The following is a 24,095-nucleotide window of genomic DNA, read 5'->3' as shown; positions in this document are numbered from 1 at the left end:
TTTCTGGCAAACTTTACTTATTAAAAATCACATAGACAATATGTTGGTGGAGAATGTGAGCAATTACTATACTTCTTCCTACAAACTATGAACATTGTAGCTTTCCAAGTTGTCTACATTCTACTTGAGCAAACTTGCCACACCTGTATTTTAGAGTACAAATCTGTTACTATTTAATGAACTGCTTATAGCTAGTAGACAATGAGGCAGTGTTGGTTTTCTTTCATTACTAGTTAGCTGACTCCTGGAAACCCTGAAAATCGTTTGCCTATTACTACCATTGTATCTATACAAGTGCTCCTCTAAGTGAAAAAGATACTGCTAACCTCTTCCTGTTAAGAAACATAATGTAGTCTGAAAGTGTCTACTAACTTCATAGACCCATAGATTAGTAGTAGGCTAACTGCCTTTGAGGACCACTTTAAGCCTAGCCAATTACTTCATGTGAGAATCAACTCATGCAAGAATCAACTCCTGCACCTTGTGTCTATAAGATAACCACTTTAACCATTATGCCAACCTCCCATAATGCAAAATGTGCAAATTTGCAACTGACTTTATGATGGTAAAAATTACTCTCCAGCTGTATAATGGAAGAAATGATTAAATTATTAGTGAAGTCTTCCCCTGCCATAGCTAAACCAATGGCAGAAAATAATTCAGATGCTACTGCAGCTACTAATCAACAGCTGCTAATACTTGTTGAAATTTGTGTAGCCATAAAGGTTTGCTACCACTGCCAACCCTTGTGCAAACTGCAATAAGTTGCTACAGTTTCACAACAAATTGACACTATAGTGAGCCATCTAATTAATATACTAGGAACCTTGATGGTTATGTACAAACTGAGTGGACCAAATTACTTTCTTCTTACTTGACTGGGGTCTCAATGAAGATGTACATGGACTTGTGAAACAAAAATCTATGATTACTAGAAGTTAAAGAAATATAAGCCTTTAGCCAGAGTTGGAGCATCACTAGAGGACCAGTCACTCAGATTTCACAAATAAACATTCATTATGGGCAGACTAGTAAGGTAAAAAATATTATTGACAATGCATATTCTTAAGTTCTTATTTCTTAGATTCTTAAAATCTGATATAAACAATATAAGTAAAATGTTAAATGTTTTAGGTATGGACAGATTTAAGAGAGCACTGTCTAGCATTTAAGAAAAAGTCTATTTCAAACCAACATTATGTCCTGTGAGATATTGGTTGCCTTAATATAACTGGTGTTATTACAAGGAAATGTAAGTCCTAGCTCTAACTTGCACATATCCAAGGTTTACAGTAAGCCCTCATTTCATTGTGTGGTTGTGTCTGCCAACATATAGAAGACAATACCAGCTGAACTGATCAGTTTTAAATGAGTTAAAAAAGGGGCATAGTATAACTTAATAGTGTCCAGTCATATGCAATAATGCTGGATGCGTAAAACCTAGTGAGACTATTATTAAGCAAAATATTAATGAAACGTTGACCATGGAGTGTGGCATTGTTCAATCGCAAGCTTCTAGAACTGATTTCTTTTGTTATTGTTGTTGTTAAGCATCCCAAATATAATGTTATTATGGAGAGACAGGAACTGCAAGGATTATTAGACTCCATAAGTGTGATTTCACTAGTTAGGACCTAATAAGAGTGTAAATACTAAACTGCTGGTAAAAAGAAAATGGAAATGATATTCTTACATGGGTTAATAAAGACTACCCTGTAACCCAAGTAGAAATGCATCTGGTAGCTTCAGTGCCTAAATTAACTCATTATGTGAACATTTGTCAAGACATTCCACAGTCTAAAGTGCTCTGGAAACTGAAAGTGGGGAAGTACAGTTATAGTTATTGTAGTACCTTAACAGAGACAAAGCTGTGGAATTTGACACCTTAAAATTGCACTAAAATTTGGGCCTTGGTGAAAGGAATAGGAAAAAAATAATACTGAGGCTTATCAAAAGTCTCCAGTGGATAAAGATGGTAAAGAAGATGGCACAGAAACTGACAAAGAATCTCCCACGCTTAACAATAAAAGGCTGCAGAAGTTAAAATAACAAAAGAGGTACAGAAACAGAGACATGGGAATTTGAAGCAGAGTCAGACGATAGACAAATTTCATGCTGAACAAAAAGAAAGAAAAGAAGCCAACTAGATTCCTAATCTTTCCTCTGTAACTGATCTGAGCATCAGTCTAAACAGAAACTGTATTATAAACTGGATTATAAGGGTAGAATAAGCAGGACCACTGCTGAAGGGGAACCACTGGCAAACCCCACATAAGACTAGATTTATATTACCCTTTCTGAAGGATGAAGTATATGAAGGAGAGAAAGCTATGCTTGTCTTTGTTGACGATGCTATATCATCCACTTTATGCAAGGGTAGTGATGACAACAATATTGAGCAGACTAACATCCAGATAATCCATATCAATTTTAGGAAGGTTTAGTGAGAAGATTACAACCTAAATAGAATTATACATAATATAGCAAAGGGTGAAAGTGAAACAACTAAACAAATAGCCTCATTTCATAACCACAGTTCCTGTTAAGAAACAACTTACTATACAAAGTAACCAAAGAAAAAGAAAAGACACAGAGGCAGTTTCTTAGTACCACAAGCTTTTAGATCACTTGTAATGAGGTTACACATAGCCATGTCTTACATAGTCATTTGAGGAGGGGGTAACACAAAGGCTAGAGCTTTAGCTAGATATTACTGACCTGCTGTTAGGAAGAAAATAAAAATAAATCTGTGCAACATGTCCAGATTGTCAGTGGACATAATCTAATCAAGAGTTTAAGAGTCATTTGATCATTTGATATGCTTGCCTAAAACAGAACACTTATTTGAATTCATAGCAATGAATATAGTAGGCCCACTTCTAAAGATGAATAAAAGTCACTAGTCTATACTCAACTTACTGATTCTGCTGCAAAGCTTCCAGACACACTTTCCTTATGAAGAAATAAACACCAAGTCAATAGCAAAATAGCTGGCACCTCTGTTTTCTATTGTGGAAATTCCCAAAAATCCTTTACTGATAAAGGTGACCCATTCACATCCAGAATAATGTATGAACTCTGACAGTTATTTAAGGTGAAGAATTTTAGAATATTTGTGTACCACTCTCAAACAGGTGGGCTAGTTGAATGCTTTAACAAATTTTCTAAATCTATGTTCCAAAAAAACTATAGGATAAAATGTAGAAAATGGAATAGCTGCTTTAACATCTTCTCTTTGCTGTAAGGAAAGTACTCCAGTCCTGAACCAGATTTATTGCATTTGAACTACATTATGGCAGGCATCCGCTGGACTTGCCCTGCAGGCTACAGTAATGAAAACCTAGAAAGAGAAAAAATACTCCATTTAAGAGTGCGACTGAATATTACAAATAACTGTAAGATAGGCTAAGAGCTATAATGCCTATTTTTAGAGAGCACATGGAGAGAGCTCAAGAAACAACAGAGATCCTACAATAAACATGCTCAAATTAGAAAGCATAAAGCAAAGTGCTTGTGTTGGTATCCACAGCTGAAAGATGTTTGTGTAGCCTTAATACTGTTATTGGAAACTCAAATGTCAGATGTTGGAACTGATAATGCATGTAGCTTAAAGAGATGAAGAGATGGCATAGATGATCTGTGATCTGATAAGGGAGATGATGTTTGTATGATAAAATGTATAAAAGTGAAAAACAATAAAAATGATATAGGTAATGATATAAGAAAAAAAAACAATGTACACAATAAAACAGCCACAATGAGAACAGGGCTCTAACAAAATGAGTCCAGGCCACACTCAGTAAATTAAAAACTGTGTTTATTGGAATTATTCCTTGACATTCAAAGAATGCAAGAAACATGTAACCCTCTCAACAGTTTAAATGCCATTGACTAACATGTGGCATAAAAGCTATCACTGAAAAACCAGCACAGTGTATATGTGTGTTTGTGTGCAATATGTGACTAAACAATTACAATACTCAACAAAGCTCAGCAAAAAAAAACTGCTTAGTGACTTCAGAAATTTTTTATCCAATAAACAAAGCATAGAAAAGGCGTGTATGTGCGTGCCTGTATTAGCTATCTTTCTATCTGTCCATCTCTAAACACACACACACACACACACACACACACACACACACACACACACACACACACACACATATATGCTCGCAGGTGTGTGTGTGTGTGTGTGTGTGTGTGTGTGTGTGTGTGTGTGTGTGCGTGTGTGTGTGTGTATGTGCATGTGCATGTGCGCGTGCGCATGTGTGTGTGTGTGTGTGTGTGTGTGTGTATATATAGATATGTATATATATATATATATATATATATATATATATATATATATATATATATATAAAACCTACAAAACCCCAGAAGATTTGGTCAACCATAAAAACTAAAACTTCTTCTCAACCTTGGCTCACCCACAATCCCCAATCCTTTTCCCAATCAATCTCTCTCAGATACCGCCATTCATTTTAATCACTACTTTATTGATACCATTTCTAAATTTGTACCTAACACCTCTAATATTCCCAACCCCACCTCTAATTCCACTTTCAGTACTATCACTTCTGTTACCACACCCACTTTTTCTCTATACCCCCAATCTGACTCCTCTAACCTCTCTGACCCCTTCTTGCTCAAACCTGTATCTGTTAGTTATATTAAAACTCTCCTTAGTAAACTCAAACCTTGTTCCCCCACACCTGATAACCCACCTTACCAATTCCTACGAATTGCTGCTAACTCTGTGGCCCTTCCTGTCTCCATTCTAATAGACCGCTCAATCCAAGAATCTATTTTTCCCTCTTTGGAAGGAATACTATACTATTCCACTACATAAGGATGGAAACTCAACAGAACCATCTAACTTCCGTCCCATTGCTATTCTTTTTCCCCTCTCCAAAATTCTAGAAAAGTGTATTCATTCTCAACTACTTTCCCACCTTACTCAAAACAATCTTTTAACCAACACCCAGCATGTTTTAGGCCCAAACACAGTACTAACACAGCACTTTTATCCTTCTCTCATACAGTAGCTGAGGCCAGAGACAATAATAAAACTTGTGTCTTGCCTTTTCTTAGATCTGTCAAAGGCTTTTGACACTGTTTCTCACAAGCTTCTACTTCAAAAATTTTCTCAGCTGAACATTTCTATCCTCACTCTAAATTGGTTCTCTAGTTACCTGTCCACTCGCTTACAAGCAGTTAAATGGCAAAATTCCTTCTCACCCTTTTTGCCAGTTCAGACCGATGTTCCTCAAGGTTCAGTTCTTGGCTCCCTCCTTTTCAACCTCTTCAATGGCCTACACACTGCCAGCAATCTCTCCCCTATCATACAGTATGCAGATGATTCAACTCTGATTTCCATCTCTGACTCTATCAATAACCTTCACCATATCACCCAGTCTTCATCTCACTCTGTTGAGAAGTGGCTCTCCAACAATCAACTTACCCTGAACCCCTCTAAATCTAAGCTCTTACTATTCCTACCTAAAGCTCTAGCCCATCATAAATCCACCTTTCTCGTATCCTCACTAAATGGCACCACAATATCACCAGATTTACACACTAAACTCCTAGGTGTCATCATTGACAACCAGCTCAAACTAGACCTCCACATACTTCATTCTATAAAGAAAACACACCAAAAACTGGGCATGTTATATAGAAATAGCAAACTCCTGACCTCCAACTCTAAACTACTGCTGGCCCAATCCTATCTCCTCCCCATCCTCCTCTATGGCTCCCCTCCATTTTCCAATTTACAATATAACCTGCTGGCAAAACTTGACCAAACTTATAACAAAATTGCTAGATTTGTCACCAGCAGCCCCTATAAATCCCATCACTGTTCTGCTCTCAAAAAACTACATTGGCTCAAATTCCCTCGCCTTTTGACCAAATGTCAGTTGATCCAAGCTTTCCAAATTCTTAATTCTAACTCTGACTGTCCATCTCTGTCCAACCTGATCTCCTGGTACACCCCTCCCCGATCCCTGCACAGCTCTGATAAACTCTTTCTTCAAGTCTATAAACCCAATATTAACATAGGTAAAATACTTTATAAACACTCCATCTCCCTTATTTGGAATAATCTTCCACTCCATATTAAAAGTCATACCTCTCTTCCTAACTTCAAACATGACCTTATTCTGTACCTCCATAACAACCCTATATGTACCTGTAACCATCCTACTTAACTTCTCCCTTTCCATATTCCCATTTCTTCACTAGACTTATCATTAAGACCTTTTCCTCTTTCTTATCTTACTTTATCCAATCTGCTCTTCTTTCTATACCCTCCCTCTTTATATAATTTACTTTATCCTACTGCTCTTCTTTTTTTTCTCCTCCCTCTAGATCACTTCATTCCTCCTCTACTCCTATCTTCTTTTGCACTTTCCTTCTTCTGACCTTGTATATAGCTATGTACTATTCCTTGGATTACATTTATTTTTCTTATCCATAAGTTTGTTTTGCTCTTTATATTGTTAACTTGTCTCTATTTGTATGTATTTGCATGTTTTGTTCGGGGCTTTTACCCTCAGGTCTCCACTGAAAATGGGTAATTTCTTACCCAGTTGGATTAACCCGGTTAACAAATGTGAAATAAATAAATAAATAATAAAATATATATGTGTATATATATATATATATATATATATATATATATATATATATATATATATAAATGGATCCCCTTCATATTATCACATTATCAAAATGTCAAATTAAAAAATGAGGATCAAGAAATTTACTCTTTTCCTCACTGTAGTGTGATCTTGGAGTTGGTATATATAAGTTGCAGAGGGTGGGGAGGCACAGTCCCCACATTGGGGGTGCAGTTGGGGCTTGCCCCCCTGCAAAAGTGTTGATTAAAGTGTACTTTTGTGTTTAATTTTGCATTTTAGTGGACTAGGTTATGTTCTAATTGTAGTGTGATCTCTATAGGATGTCTGTGTACTGGCTGACATGAGCAGTACGTGTTTCGATGTTTCAAGGTTCATTATTTTAATAGTTCAATGTTTTAATAGTTGCGCTGTTTGAGTCTCAATGGTTTTTTTTTACTCATACTGTTTTTTTATTTTCAAATAATAATATAATATAAAAACTTGCCTAATATGTTTTGTATAACATTTTAAATAATTGTATACACTATTTACAGTCAACCTGACATCAATAGTAATAACTAATGTTTTCAATGACTGTACAGATATAACTATATAACATTATCAGAGAGAGTCTGTTAGTTGTAAAGTGTCCATTAAAGATAAAACTTTTTTCCGTGGATTGTTTACCAATGACCTAGGATAAATCCTTAGTTCTTTGATTTTGATTTCCATCAAAATTATACTCTTCAGCAGGTCTAAAAAGTCTTCCATAGTTTGCGATGTGTTTGATTTCCATCTTCTAGTTATGCATTTCCTAGAAATTTCAAGTATTGTCCATAATAAATACAGATCTGTTTTATTCAAATGAGGACTTTCATTAACATTTAATAATATCAAGGCTTTAGCTAAATTAAATGCTTCACTGAATAAGGCCTTTAAAAAATTAATTCCACTCCATTATGATTTAATTTTAATGCAATCATAAAAAATATGATTCCAGTCAGCACTAGATTCCTGTTCACATCTCCAACATATTCCTTTCCTAGAAGGCCTGATTTTAGTAATTTTATCTTGGGTTAGAAATGCTTGCTGTAAATATTTCCAATTAAAGATTTTCCAATAATGTGAACTAGATGTAAATTTCAGTGATAGTAAAATATTTGATTTGATTTCTTCAGTTAATTGTAATGAATGCCCTTTAGATATGTATTGCCAATAGGATGTTTTAGGTATTGTTTTGTAAGTTATTAATTACGTATATAGATTTGAAATACTATTTCTCATGTTATGATATTTGCATATAGTATCACATAAGCAATTTATAAATTTTGGTGTGTTATTAAAGAAAGAATTATTAATTATTCTACATAAATCTTGGGAGTACATTAATATATTTTGTAAAGTCAACCAGTCCTGACATGGAATTTCACAAGCAGCCATTATCAATTGCTTGTCTAGAACTTTAACTTTTCTAATGCATTGTTGCCAACAAAAAAATTCTTCTGTTCCCACAAAGTAATTATTTCTCTGTATATTTTGTGAGGATAATTCTTTGTTATGGTAAATGGAATTAAAAGATCAAACCAAAGTTTTAAATCCATATTACAGTTAATGAATGTCCTGAATGAGTTAAAGTAGTGATTAATCAAGTATGATTTGGTTGGTTTTGCTATATTGTATTGCATATTGATGTTTAGTAGGTACCAGGGTATGTTGACTTTATTCATGATTGAAAATGTATTTATTAAAGTAGAATCATTTGTTAATATAATGGTGTATAAATCTTTTCAATTGGCAAAATAGGTAGGATTTATCCATTCCATAAAATTTTTGAGTATTGATGCCTTTATATATGATTCAATATCTGTAAAATTTAGTCCTCCTTTTTCCCATGGTCTTATATGATGAATTAATGTTACTCTATTTCTTTTAGGAAACCAGAGAAACTTTAATAAACTAGTGTTTATCTCTTTAAGTGCATGCCTCTCTGGGAATAACTAAATTGCTAATGCTACATACAAACTTTTGGGCAGTAATACAATTTTTATTAACTGTAGTCTATCTTCAAAAGTCAATAATAGTTTATTCCATTTTTCGATTGTGGTTTTGATTATATTAATGATGTTATTATAATTTGTTAATATTAACCCATTTAGATATTTGCATAAGACAACTCATAAATAATTTAAAGTAGATACCTGTTTCCCTATGATATGGTTCACTTTAAGTTGTATTTCTTTATTCTTGTTTAAGAATGCTAATTTAGATTTGGACTATTGAAGTGAAGACCTGAAGTCATATAATATTTCTCGGTTAGTATATCTAGTTCCTCTAAAGTTTCTTTGGAATTAGGTAATGTTAATAGTATATCACCTGCAAAAAAGCATTATTTTAGAGTTATACTGGTTATATACATCTACTTCTCTTATTTTTTCATTATTATGGACTGAAATTGCAAGAATTTCAATAGCTAAAGCAAATAAAGTAGGTGACAGAGGACATCCTTGTTTAGTACCTCTTGTTATAGAAATTGATTCTGAGGTGAAAGATCCTAATTTGATATAAGCTAAATTATTTTTATATATATTCGTAAATAGATGAACAAATGAGGGGGATTCAAATATTAATAACATTTTAAACAAATATTCCCAATTTAAGGAATCAAAGGCTTTCTCAATGTCTAATCCTATTATTAGTGCTTCTTGATTTTTCTTATTTAAATAATCAATGAGAGTGAGTATCCTTTTAATATTGTCATGGGTATGTATATTGTGTTTAAACCCAGTGTGATCTTTATCTATTATTTTAGATAATGGTATTTTCATTCTATTTACTAAAATTGACATGAATATCTTATAATCATTATTTAATAATGATATAGGTCTATATGAAGCACAAAGATCCAAAAATGTATTTTCTTTTAGAATTTGGGTAATTAATGAGCACTTCCAGGATGGGGGTATTATTGCTTGTGATTGGATTTCTAATAATGTTTTATGAAAGAGGGAAATTATATTTGAGGGAAATAGTTCATATATCTCTGTGATTATACCATCTATTCCTGGAGCTTTGCTGCTTTTATTTTCCTTTATCTTATCAGTAATTTCTTTATAAGAAATGGGTCTTTGGAAGTCCACTTTTAGTTCTTCAGGACATTTTTTATGTATGTAGAAATTGTGTTTACATTTATTTGGTCATTATACTCCATTTTTAAAATGTTCCATATAGTGATGTCTGAATGCATCAATAATATCTCCTATATCTGAAACTTTTGCCCCATCTTTCATGATACATTTTTCTAATATTATTAGCTTTGAAGTGTATTTTAACTCTTATAGAAAAATTATACAAGTGTCTAGGGGAGTTAGCTAAAGAGTTTTAGTTTTTCTAGGGCTAAATTTGTTTTGTGCGTTAAACTATCATTATATGTCTTATTTAATTCCTCTATCTTCCTTTAATTTCTGGAGAATTTTGATTTTTTCCAGATTTCATTGTCAAAAATTTAGATCGTAAGTCAAGTAATTCAGAATCCCATTCCCTAACTTTGTTTTTATACCAGCTAATGGATTTTCCAAATATGTAGGATTTTAATGAATCCCATATCATGACTATGTTGACTTCTTTTTTATAATTAATTTCTAAGAAAAACTAAAGTTCTGATAATAACCAAGGTTTAAATTCTTTGATTTTTGTTATATCTGATGGAATTCTAGACAAAAAGGTTAATGGTTTGAATTTACGTTGAAAATTCAAAATTAGGGAGTTATGGTCTAAAAAGGGACATGGAATTATTGAAAAATTACTGATTTTTGTAGTTATTTCCTGACCAACAAATATATTATCAATTCTAGTGTGTGTGTAATATCTATAATCTTGATCTCAAAATAGTAAATATTTATCTTCTTTCAATTTAAATTTGTCTTTTAAATGAAAAGATTCAGTCTATTTTTTTAAGATTTTGCTATATAGGATGTGTGTAAAGGTCTCTTATTAGTAGTTTCAGAGGTGTCTACAATCCAGTTAAATCCCCCTATTATTAAGTTTCCCTTATAGTTATTAGTGAGAAAGTCCAAATGCTTTTTGACAGTTCCTGTTCCAATACCAGGGAACCAGTATACATTAACTAGGGTCCATATTCTATTGTTAAATTTAACAATGACAAAAGCCATAAGACCCTCTTTATTTTCATATTTATGAATAATTTCAGGGTTAATGATATTCTTTTTTCCATAGGATTGTTACTCCTCTTGTCTTTGACTTATATGAAGATTGTGCTAAAATCCTATATTCATCAGGGTTCCTTACATAACTACCATTTATTTTGAAATGTGTTTCCTGAAGGAATATTACTTGTGCTTTGTTTAATTTTAGATATTTCAGTAAATTAGATCTTTTCCTATGATTATTTAGGTCATTAGTTGTGCGTCAGGGCTGGCAACTCAGCACGTAAATATCTACTGCCAATAATTAGCAGACCGGAGTTCCGCTGTGGTGACCCCTAACCAGGAAAAGCCTAAAGACACAACAACAAGTGTTTAAAGATAACAATGTTAAATCAATGTCAGATTATTTATATATATACATATATATATATATATATATATATATATATATATATATATTTTTTTTTTTTTTTTTTTTTTGATCATTGCTCTTAAACAAATTACTCTGATAACAGTGCACATTATGTTGATATATATAGTTCTTTAAATATTAAGGTCAAGCTTATTTCTCTTATTTATACATATAAGATAAAAGTCGAGTCAGGCTTTGAATAAAAAAAGATAAGTAATAAAAGATTTAAAATAACCAATATATACCGAACAATATTCCACTCTAAACATGTAATGTTAGTCATTCCTAATCCAACAGATACACATAGGTCTGTTAGATTATCCCTCATACCTTTAGCAATCAGAAACATTGAGCTCCATAAGAAAAACTAATTTATGCAGAGTAATTTATAAGATAGAAATATAATGTTCTAAAAACATAATATACCAGGAAATACTATTTTATGAATTATAATCAATAATCTTATTAATTTATCATTTGCCAGATATGTAAATAACTAAGCAGAATTCTCATTTGTGGGGAGTAAGTTTATATATAGATTATATTTAAATTAAGTTAAATTAAATGATCATTATATTTAATTATTATTGTTAATAATCAAATAAAATGTTCTAGAGAAAGTATCTATCCATTCTAGCTTTTTAAGTCATTTTTTATATTTATATGTTATTTAATTTCCTATGAAGGGCTTTTAAATAGACATTTAAATATGATCAAGTCTAATTAACAATTATTGTTCTAGTATTGCAAAGAAGTTATACCTGTTATATTCATAATATTATCTAAGCTGATGTAAAAAGTGTAATCAAATTAACATAGTAATTACAAAGAATTCATACAATTATATTACACAATGCAACAGTTACTAATTCCTAGCGCAACAATTCAACTTTCCCCAATACATCTTAAACTGCCACTCTTCTGTAACATTTCATTATTTCCATTATGTGAAAAGAGTTAGTCTTGAATCTCTGTGTGATACAGTATAATACTTTCTGTTAACCTCTTTACTTGCAAAGAGATGAATTAAATTACTAAACATCAAACAACATAAGCATGCATTGTGTTAGTAATTTTTTAAGAGTCTGATTCTTGTCTAAAATGAATTATTTACTCTTTACCCATAGGGTTTGATCACTTTGATCATCTTTGATACTAATCATTCCATGAAAAGGTAGTATAAAATATTAGTATGTTTAACTGATATATCTAAGAGTAGTAGCATATTGTTTATAATACTGCCAAGATTATAGTAATATTGTTGCAAGAGAAACCAGGTGCAGTTGAAGTGCCAATAAAAAATAAAATAAAAACAGTTTATCAGTACTAGTGCATAAACATAAACAGTCAATGATCAGCGCCTACTACCAGGCTCCTAATAAGCTATTAACTTCAACAAGTTGAAAGACTCAATGAATAGTATTATGCTTTGTATGAAACCACTTAAATCAGACTTCTCTAAAGAATATCTGAGTCTGGTGTCCACAAAGTTTTCCTAGAAAATTACAACTTTGTAGACTAGTATGTTCCTTAAACATGGCAGACATCTAAATGACATGGCAAGAGCTTCACTACCTTCTATAGGACCAACCTCAGAATTCAGATGAAATACCTCATATACTAGTATAGTCAGGTTAATTATGAACCAGACATGCTTACTTATCTAAATAATCAAATGGTAAACACCAGCTGTATTCCAGGGTAAATGTGATGGATGATAGTAAAACAAATTATTTCATAAAGCTGTTGTACAAATTCACAAGATGACACAGTATATGATGGCATAGACAAGTATAGACTTGCCTGTCAATCACATATTATTCATCTGCCAATGTTATGGAAATAGTCTGAGCTACCAGTTTCAGTCATCACTATTAACACAGACATTCCATGTGGTCCTGAAATGCAGCCCAAACTAAAGGAAAAGACAGACTACATGCTCTATGGCTCAAACAGACAAAGCCCTTACTATGCTCCCAATGATCAAGGAACTGACTAAAAGTGAGCACTGAAAGAAAACAAAACAGGTTAGGGGGAGATGATAAGAAATTACTTACTCATGATCTTTGCCTAAGAAGAGTTTGGGCACATATCCTGGAAAATGTATTCTTGATGTCTTCCCTGGTAGAGACTACAAAATCAAATAATAACATTTACTTGCAGGGGGGGGGTAGAGGTGATTTGATATATTTCGCAAACTTCCATTGCATGTCTACCCTTGTGTGCTCTTAGGCATGTATGGGAGGAGATGACAAGGGTTGAGGGAGAAAAAAAGATGTATGGCTGATTGGATAATGGCCATGTAATAGATTTGTAGCAGTGGCTTATATGACAAAAATCCCTCAAAGAAAAGTAAAGATAAATATGAAACTATCAAATAATTGGACAAGTACACTACAGTGATATGAACTGAATACATATGATTTATTACTATGTATTAATCTGTCATTCCTAACTAAAAAAGTTAATTTGAGATGAAGCCAATCATTTAAATATGACATGAGAAGAAAACTACCACTTTGAAATGAAATGAAATGAAAGGCAGAGATAGAATGACATATTCCTACAATACTACAACTTAACTATTCATATAAGACACAAACTACATTTCTTGATCATCAAATCAGCGAACAAATGTTAACTTTTTTAAAAAAATAACTTATTACTTCTTTATAGAGTCAAAATCAAGCTCCTAGTATGGACTTCCGTACCGTTTATGTGAACATTGAACCACTCGCATCATATCAGGAAGGCTCGCACAGCACTAATGGAGACATCGTCGTTTTTCATTACCAAGGCAACCCAAATGAAATTCAAGCTTTACCAAAACATATGCAACAAACAACAATCTTATGTGCTCGTGAAGCATTACAATTACAAAAGGCTTCACATCATAGACCTACCAGTGACATCTTTCCCGCCCTTTTCCCTCTCTTCCCTTTTCCTCTTACTATAATGCACGAAAGTTAAAAAAAAATAAATAAATAAACAAAAGCAGACGCTAATAACAAAGTAATGTAAATGTGGAATTGCAGCTAGCAAGGCAGTAAACATGTCAATATTTATAAACTAGACATTAACATGAAATAACCAATAACATTTATCTACTTGAAAGGAACTAAAATTGATCATTTTGATTAACTAACACATTTAGATGTACAAATATAACATATAAGTGAATCAATTATAGGAAGTTAAAACCTTTTCCCTGAAAGAAGTATAATATATCAGTGATGCAAGATCTTTATCTACTTTTGAGAGAATATATAACCCAACTTGCCCTACCTGTATTAATGAAGAGTATTCATATATGCCTTCATTATTTAAAAGCCAGTTAGTAGATGTTATTATTATTAAAGTAATTTCTCTTTTTTTCTTCCCTTTTTCCCCCTTTCTCTCTTTGTCCCTTCTCTGAGAAGTCACATAAAAAGATGCATTCCTATTTCAACAGCTGCTAGTAACAATTCATGTCATAGTAGAAACATTGAGTTTAGCTGATACAGCTATTTTAGATTCAGTGTTTTGTTTTTTTTCTTTTTAACATCAGTCCAGGAATTTTATTCTTTTGTTCTCTTCAGGGAGGATGATAACCAGTCTATATCCTCTGGGATAGAAATCAGATTGTTATTCTTAATAAATGAAGAAAGCTCATTGATCATTCTTGTTTCAATAGGAAGAAGGATTTTTATCTTAGCTGGAAAGACAAGTTGCATTTTTATATTGTTTTGTTTAAGCAGCTTTATTAATGGCAGACCTTTTTCCTTTGCTCTATTACTGTGGAAGAATAATCATTGTCAAATTTTGTCAAGTTCTGGTTGTATTTTAGGGGTGATTTCCTCCATGCAGTTTTTAAAAGTAATTTTTTGTCCAGGTATGATAAAAATGTTATGACTATTGATCTGGGAGGAGTATTTGTTGAAGCAGAAGCAGGTTTCCCTAGAGCTCTATGCGCCCTTTCAATACCATAAGAGAAACCCTCTTTTAGATCTAGAAAATCTGAAATCCAAGATGTAAAAAATGAAATAATGTCCTCTCCTTCAATATTTTCAGGTAGTCTGAAGATCCTGATGTTAATTCTCCTTTCTCTGTTTTCTAGATCATCCACCTTTTTTAGTAACCAAGTATTCTGTTTAAGAAGAAACTCTTTTTGGGTTTCTTCTTTCTTAAGCTTCCCTTCAATGTCATTTAAAGAAGTTTCTATGTTTGTTATTTTTATCTGGAATTGTAACAGTTCTTTGGAAACATCAGTCTGTTTTTGACAGTCCATTTTAAGGTTTTCTAAGTTTTGTTTAAAGTCATCCATCTTCAAAGACAGTTGCTGTAAAGTTGTTGTCATCAGTTGTAGTTCTTTCTGTAAAGCTGCATCAGGGTGAGAATTCCTTGAGTTGCTCATTTTCAAAGCTAAAGTAATCTCCAAGTTTTCTGACAGGAAAATGTTTATAAAAATCCACTAAATTTGGTGTTAATATAGTTTAGTTGTTTATCGGGTCAATATCACAACGTCGAACTAAGAAAAGTTCAATTGTTGTGATATCGAACCCTAAAGTCTGAAACCAAACAAAACTGAAAACACAGAACAGTGATTTTTTTCCCCAGGGAAAAAATTGCTGTTCCATGACAAAAAAAAAAACCTTAACCTTAAACTTAAACCCCAACACCCCCCCTACTTAAATATACCAACTCCGAGATTGCACCACAGTGGAGGAAATAGCAAAGCCCCAAAAACAGCCCACCAATTTTTTCCCTGGGAAAAAAGTCGATGTGCTGTGGCTTTGCTATTTTCAACTTTCAGGCTTTAGGGTTCGATATTACAACGTTCAAACTTGTTTTAGTTTGACATTGTAATATAGACCCTTGTTTATCTATATATTGTTATTTTTTTTTAAACAATAGAATTTTCCTCTTTATTTTAATAGTTTATAGAGCTCTGAGATTATGCTGCTTTCAGTTGGCCATTCAGACTCCACCCAAGGTAGTCCTAGTCTCAATCTTTTGACAGTCGACCTTTTGGTAATGCAATAATATTAGATGATGCAGCGGTGCAGCAGTTTGTGCCACCTCACAGCAAGAGGTTCTCTGGCTCAATTCTCAGCTGGGGCACCTTCTGTGCGGAGTCTGCATGTCCTCCCTGCATTCGTGTGGGTTTCCTCTGGGTGCTCTGGTTTCCTCCCACATTACAAAGACATGTGTCTGGAATGTTTCTCTCCAGGCTTCTGCTGAAAATTGGCTTGTTCCAAGTCAGGCTTTCCCGGTAAACAAATATTAAATAAATATGAAGAAGATCCATACACACACACACACACACATATATATATATATATATATATATATATATATATATATATATATATATATATATATATATATATATATATATATATACATGAATGAGTATATGCTGAAGTATTGAAATACACAAGCAGGTGATTGATGCCAGAATTTTGAAAATGTACTTAATGAAAAATTGAACACATCGAAAAAACAACCATTCAGAAAATGAAAACAAATACTTTCCTTTTGCAATGTGTTAACCAAAACCTTAGCACTAAATTCAGACACCCTTTTTTCTGAATAGTGGTAGTATTACTGAAAAGTGTTCCTAAGGTACAGTGCATGGTTGGAGTTAGGGGCAGGAGCAGAGTTAGCTTTAACACTCATTCTTAAGATGGGCAGGAGGGCTTCCTGCACCACATTACTAAGTAGAACGATGTTGAGGTCACACAGCTGAGCAGTTATGTCCCTGATCAGCTAAAGAGAATCCCTGGACTCCCTGGAAACTGAAACTACAAAAGAATAAATCTTGGATATTGCTCTTCTCCTTTAAACTTCCTTTATGCACAGTGTCAAGACCTACACCCCACACTCCCTGAACTTTTATGCACCAACTCTGAGAACCCCATACTTTGGAGAAATGGCAATATCTAGAGAAATGGCCATCGTGGACTTAATATATGTAAGTCTGTTTTTTCAGCCATTCAGTCACTGTTTTGGGAATCACTCTAATGAGTCCAGAAATTTCAAATGGTTACCAGGGAACTACTTGAAGTTCCATATGCTGTGGACATTAATTCATGCCCAGAAGAGAATTACTGAACTTTGTGAGAGAGATTATGTTCCTTTGGTTATGGGACTCTAGATTTTTCAAAAAAATATGTTTGTGTATATTTTTCCTTTTGTTGCCAGTACAGAAAGTTATTTAATTTGTTGCACTTGTCTGTAGGAGAAAATTTTTTCACCACTGACTTTTATTTGACTTTAAAATAACTTGTAACATGTTGACTTTGTTGTGTTAATATACAGCAATATATATTGCAACATTTAATAGTGTTGATGTTGATAAATCAGTCTCTGAAACAGCTTTCTCAAAATATATCATATATTTAAGTACAGCTGAGAACAGAAAAAAAATGTGTCCTTGTAGCAAACAGGGCAAATGACAAAATAAAGTCCTGCTGTTTACAACAGCTTTTGCAATTACATTTCATCCTTGAAGAAGTTCTTCACAAAAGATTTTTAAAGCAAGTTATTACTCACAGCTGCATAATAAGTTTTATCAGACACAGATATGGATGGGTTTCACTCAATAGCTCTTTTCCTAAGGATTTTTCAAACTTTAGACTACAGGGTCAGCTTCTAGCCCAGTGTCTCTTTTAAAATAGCATTCCTGAAAACACCATAATGCAATCCACTTTTGACCAATGATTTAAGAAAACAGGAATCTAGCATCTATTTGCTTCTCTCTACATTAAATCTCCCAAAAGACACATGTTCTGTATTGAGATTTGCTTTTCTGTTTTGTCTTAGCCTCAAAGATATACTGTTATATAGGCTCTGTAGCCTCAGCAGCCACAACTCTGCTAGATGATTTCCCCTCACTGTAGAACCATCGTTTTAAGCCCCAGTGGATGGCCTGTATGTCCAAAACTACCCATTCACATTAAGGTGGATGCAGTCTGGATGATGGCTATTCCTACAACTTAGAACTGGAGAGTTGATGCTTAATTAGGCAGTTTACAGTTATAGTCTTGTTGCCTTTCACTGAAGAGAAAACTAGTTTCTTAACAAGTATAAATACCCTTCTTAGCAAATAGACATTTGAGGCTGGTAAGGGCCATTTGATCACCAGATGCTCCATTTCTGTTGCTGAATATCATTTTGCATCATTGCTGAGTTTTGACTAATGTGTCAGATAGGATATTTTTCCCCAGAAGTGTAGCTAGGGTAAGGCAAAGGTGTCACAAATGGCACATGCCAAAAGTGAAGAGGATTCAACTTATAGATGCCAATGATTGTGAAGTGCAGTATAGGGATTCATTTCTGTACTAGCATTTCTGAATTCTGGTATGGAAATGAAATACAGCTTTTGATGTCAGGACTGTTTCACTTGCTTCAGTGCTTTATGTGCAGTTTTATGTTGTAGCAAGCTGGCTGCTACAAATGTAACAAGTGGCATGCTACAGTTTTTAAATGTGGAAGACTTTTTTTCCTCCTCAGTAGGACCACAGACTCAGAATGGACCTACAAAAGTAATAGTTGAGAGGCACCAGATTGTGCAATGGCACCAGGTACAAAGTAAGCCAACTATGGCTCTGTTTCTCCCTCTCTGCCATCTGGGACAACACTACATGGATGCACACTTTGCAGGTGTCAGTGTGTTTCGGAAGTTGTTTTGAGAAATCAAGGGCTATCAGTACAGGTTTCATACACAGTAAACTCAGTTAACTAAAGACTCATTCAGCACCAACTGTCCATAGAACTTTTAGTGGAGCCTCTCCCTTAGTTAGGTAATTCAGGGTACAATCTAAGGTACCAAAGTCAGAAACAAGCTGGAGATAATATCTTGACAGTCCTACAAATGCCATAACCTGTTTTCTTTGATTGGTATGGGCCAATTCTGAAATGCCTCAACTTTTTCAAACTGTTGTTTCACTATCTTTCTGCCTATTATATAGCCTAAATAGAGGTCTTCTGCAATGCCTAACTTGTACTTAGTGGGGTTAGTTGTCTGCCCTACGTAGTGAAAATAATTCAGACTGGATTGAATTTTAGGAAGAAGACTTTCTCAGTCTTTGCAGAATATTAATTCATTGTAGATATCTGTTACTGAGTTTTAGAATTTTGTCTATAATCCTCAAGAGCATCGAAGATGCTCTATGGAGACCAAATGATTTAAAGTGAAACAGTCCATCCAGTGTAAAGAATGCTGTTTGTTCTTGCTTTCTGGGGCTAGGCAAATTGCCAATATCATTTGATTAAAGTGTAAAATGAACAAAAACCTATCCTTGACCATTTTTTCACTCATTTCATCCACTCAGGGCTTGGGACATGGATCAAATTTACAGATGCTGTTTAAATTTATGAAGTCATTACAAACCCTAATCTACTCGTCAGGATCTATGACCAGTACAATGGAACTATTCCACTCCCTTTGTGAGACTTCTGTGATCCCAGTTTTAATCATTTTCAGTACCTCTTCCAGGACTTCTTGCCATTGGGATTCTGGCATCCAGTACAGTTTCAAATGGGCTTTTTCACAAAGTACAGCATTTATGTTGTGCTATATTAAACTGGTTGTACAAGGCAACTCAGAGACCATATCCATTTCCCCCACAACTCCAAATACTTTAACTTACTATTTTTGAGGCATGGATAATATTTCCCATTTTGACTTCAGGATATGCTATGTGGTACTTAACTTCTCCTGTAAATATACTTACAACAGAAACTTGAGTTTCTTTCCAGTGTGTCAGAACATTTATGTGGTATAACTGTTCTGATTTTGTTTTTCCTAATTGTCTCACTTTATAATTCACTTCACATACCTTTTCATTAATTTCTAAAAGTTCTTGCCACTTTTCAAGTTATTTATTTTCTGCAATGGATGCTAGTCCAAGTACGTTGTCTCCTAGTATGAATTCTCTGAGACAAGAATTTTATTATATGCATTCTGATGTGCCTCCTGCATTCCCACCATATGCTCTGTTACTATATACATTATAATTCTTATCCTGTCCTGCAAGTATGTAAAATGTACACTTTTCTGGCAGACAGGTTTAGTGCAAACTTCACCCCCCCCCAGCCCCTAAAGGGCCCATAACCATACCAGAAGAATGTAGTGCCCCAGCAATCACTGATGCACAGGTTAAAACAGCCCCATCCAAAGCCAAAAATACAGCTTCAATGGGACCAGATGGTGTCCCAGGCTGTGTCTTACACAAGCTCCAAAATAAACTAACCCCTCACCTAAACACACTGTTCAAACTCAGCCTCTCTACAGGTTACGTACCCATAGAGTGAAGCACAGCAACAGTTATCCCGCTCCACAAAGGTGGAGCCACAATGGACCCCGGGAACTATCGCCCTATAAGCCTGACTAGCCTGGTCTGCAAGGCTATGGAGCTCATCATCATGGAATTCATTAACAGAGACACTGGGAAACTTCAAACATTGGACCCTACCCAGTTTGGCTTTGTTAAGGGCAGATCATGCCTCCTAAATCTGGTGGACTTTTTTGAGACAATTACCAAGGCTTTAGACGAGGGAAAGGAGGTCCACACAGCCTACCTAGACCTCGCAAAGGCTTTCGACATCATTCCCCATTCTGGTATTATAGACAAGCTCACCAGCCTGAACATAAACCCCTATGTCACGAGATGGGGTTGCCAATTGTCTCACGGATAGAACCCACACGGTGAGAGTTGCAGGCTCTAGGTCTGACTCTAAACCAGTTACAAGTGGCATCCCCCAGAGCTCAGTCCTGGGTCCCCCTGTTTGGTATATACTTCTCAGAGGTACAGGCAAGCACAGAAGGACTATGACTGACCAACTTTGCAGACGACTGCAAACTGGGGGCCATAACTGACTCTCCAGCTGATACAGACATCCTACAGAAGGGTTTCACTAAGATGGATACCTGCTGTCAAAATCATGGCCTCAAGCTAAATGCCAAAAAGTGCATAGTCATCCCCTTTGAAAAAACAAAGTACCTGCAAACTACCACATACGTGGTAGTCCCCTAAATAGAGAAAATATAATAAGTGATCTGGGGACCCAAGTAGATAGTAATCTCTCCTTTGATAATCATATTGCCAAGGTGGTTAGAAAATCCTTCTATGTGGCCCACCTAATCACAAAGGGGTTTGCATCTAGAACAAAAGAGGTTATTGTGCCCCTCTACTCATCACTCATCAGACCCATTATTGAGTACAATGTCTCATTTGGGATGTTCCTTACAAGACACATACAACAGCTGGAAAGACCACAGAAGTACCTCACCAAGAGGATTACTGGTCTTGAACATATGCCCTATGCAGCCCAACTGAAGAAACTCCAGCTGTACTCGGTTGCATACCGCTTACTCAGAGGTGATCTCTGCCTGACATACAAGGCCATGTCCAACCCAGAATTGATGGACATGCTCCACCTAAAAAAAAACAAATCCCCAAGAGCCACATGCTCTAGGGATCTAAACCTCACCACAATGATAAATAGGATGTGCTGGAGGGATAGACTCCTGTCCCAGAGACTCCCCATGCTTTGTAACAGGATTCCAATCTACATTAGGCAGATCCCCTCACTAACACTCTTCAAGACAAACCTTGACGAGTGGATGGGAAACAGAAAATTTACCCTGGGGATCACTGCAGTGGCTCTGCTGGACAGAGGCACAGGGAACTAATGGCTCTGCTTGACCGTGGCACAGAGAACTAATCTAAGGGGGTGGTGAAAGCCAACATATTCTGGCTAGGCACATAGATGTCCTCGGGCAGATAGCCTAGTACTTACCTATGAACCTATAAATGGGGTGCTATTCACCCCAATGTTTTTTTAGTTACAGTTGTCTAGTCTCGTGGATGATTCACATGCAATAGTGTACAAACTATAAATCCAGTGAAAGCTTAGGGCATGCCTCTTACAGCAAAGAGAAGATATGGCATCTCATAGCATAAAGATGTTTCTTGAATTCTGGGTGACTTCATCATCAAGTTGGATGCAAAGTCCATGGATCTTGCAAAAGAACTGTTGTAATATGAAGGGATTCATATCTATGCAGGTTATTACGTGTGCTACCAACAGAGAATACATGTCAGGTTTGGTTTTCCAGTAGAGTGTTATGGTCAGTGAACTGGCAGTGGAATGAGTCACATGATCAGGTCATAGTCTAGTTCATCAACAACAAGAACAAAAAGTGAGTCCCAGCTCTACTTACAAAGTCTGGATAATTTATTCAATACAGTTCAGTATACTTGCAAAAACAGTTCTTAATCTCTTAGCGCCTCGGCCACAGCCTTTTCAGAGTAAAATCCTACAGTCACTAAAAGACCACTTTATATACAATTATAAAACATTTAATTAAATTCAATTAAACTATTATTCAATTAAAACATGACAAAATAAATATTTAAGGAGATAGCCTTAAATAAGGCTTTGCCAGTTACATTCCCTATTTAAACCATGGGGAAACAGAGTGCCATATTTCATGATTAGAACAGATTCCTTCTGTCTTAATATATTTTTCTGATAATCAACATTATTAAAATGAAGTGGTACATGTTCTAAAACCGTTACTTTCATACAACTACTATCTCCACCATGACATAAGTTAAAATGTTCTGCAATAGGACTGGTTAGTTTTTTATTCTTCACATCTCTAACATGTTCTTTTATTCTGTCTGCCAACATTCTCTTCATTTCACCAATATAATATTTATTACATGTACAAAAAATAACATAAATTAATCCCTTACTTCTACAGGAGTATTTAGCCCTAACAGAAAAAATTTTTCCATTAATTTTAACCACTTCAGTTACTATATATTTACACACTGAACAACTACCACAAGGGAAAGTTCCTACATCTTTAATATTATTAAATATAAGAGTTTTGGGTTGTTTAAATTTTAGCTTTTTTATATGATATAATCAGCTCAGTATTTTTTAAAGAATCAATTTCCTTCTTAGTAAAATTCCAATATTGCTTAATTAATTCATTCATAATACCAGAAAAATTTGTATGTTTTGTAACAAAAAATATTTTTTCTTCATTTGCTATATGGTTATTATATCTACATTTACTATATTCTCTATCAAATGTTTTTATATTAAAACTCTTTTTAAACACTTTTATAAGACTATTTTTAACTTCAATGGCATCATAACCCCTATTAATAAACAATTTAGCTACTCTCAGGGACTCATCATAAGCTAAATTAACATCAGAATTTAATCTTTTTATTCTAATGAATTCTCCATAAGGGATAGCTCTTAGGGTATGCATTGGATGACAACTACTTCCACACATTTTCCAACTAATTTCATCAAATTTTCTATAAATGCTAGTGTGTATAAAATGATCATTAATGCCTTTAAGAGAAATGTCCAAATAATTAACTTTAGAACCCATCTGTACATCACCAAATTTTATACCATACTGATTAACATTTAATTCATGTATAAATTGATTTCATAACCATCTTTACAGATAAAAATAAGGTCATCAATAAATCTATAATATTTCACAACATATGTATTAAAAAAATGTAATTTATACAAAAACTCATTTTCAAACATCCCCATAATAAATTTGCATAGGCCGGAGCAAAAGCTGCTCCCATTGCTGTTCCGGTTAGTTGTTTGTATAATTTACCATTGAATTCAAAAATATTATTATTCAAACAGAATTCTACCAATTCCAATACATAATGGGTTCTGGGACAATCACCCAAAAAAAAACTTAATAGCTTCTAATCCCCAAAAATGGGAAATATTTGTATATAGACTTTCTACATTAACAGTAATAAAATACATTCCTTCCTTCCAACATACATTTTTAATTTTTTGAAGGAAGTTTAAAAAGAGTTTTAATATAAAAACATTTGATAGAGAATATAGTAAATGTAG

Source organism: Protopterus annectens, chromosome 6.part0 (genome assembly GCF_019279795.1).
Source record: "Protopterus annectens isolate FY-2018-M chromosome 6.part0, PAN1.0, whole genome shotgun sequence".
Taxonomy (NCBI): Eukaryota; Metazoa; Chordata; order Ceratodontiformes; family Protopteridae; genus Protopterus; species Protopterus annectens.
The sequence above is the reverse complement of the archived record's forward strand: the minus strand, read 5'-3'. Positions refer to the sequence as shown.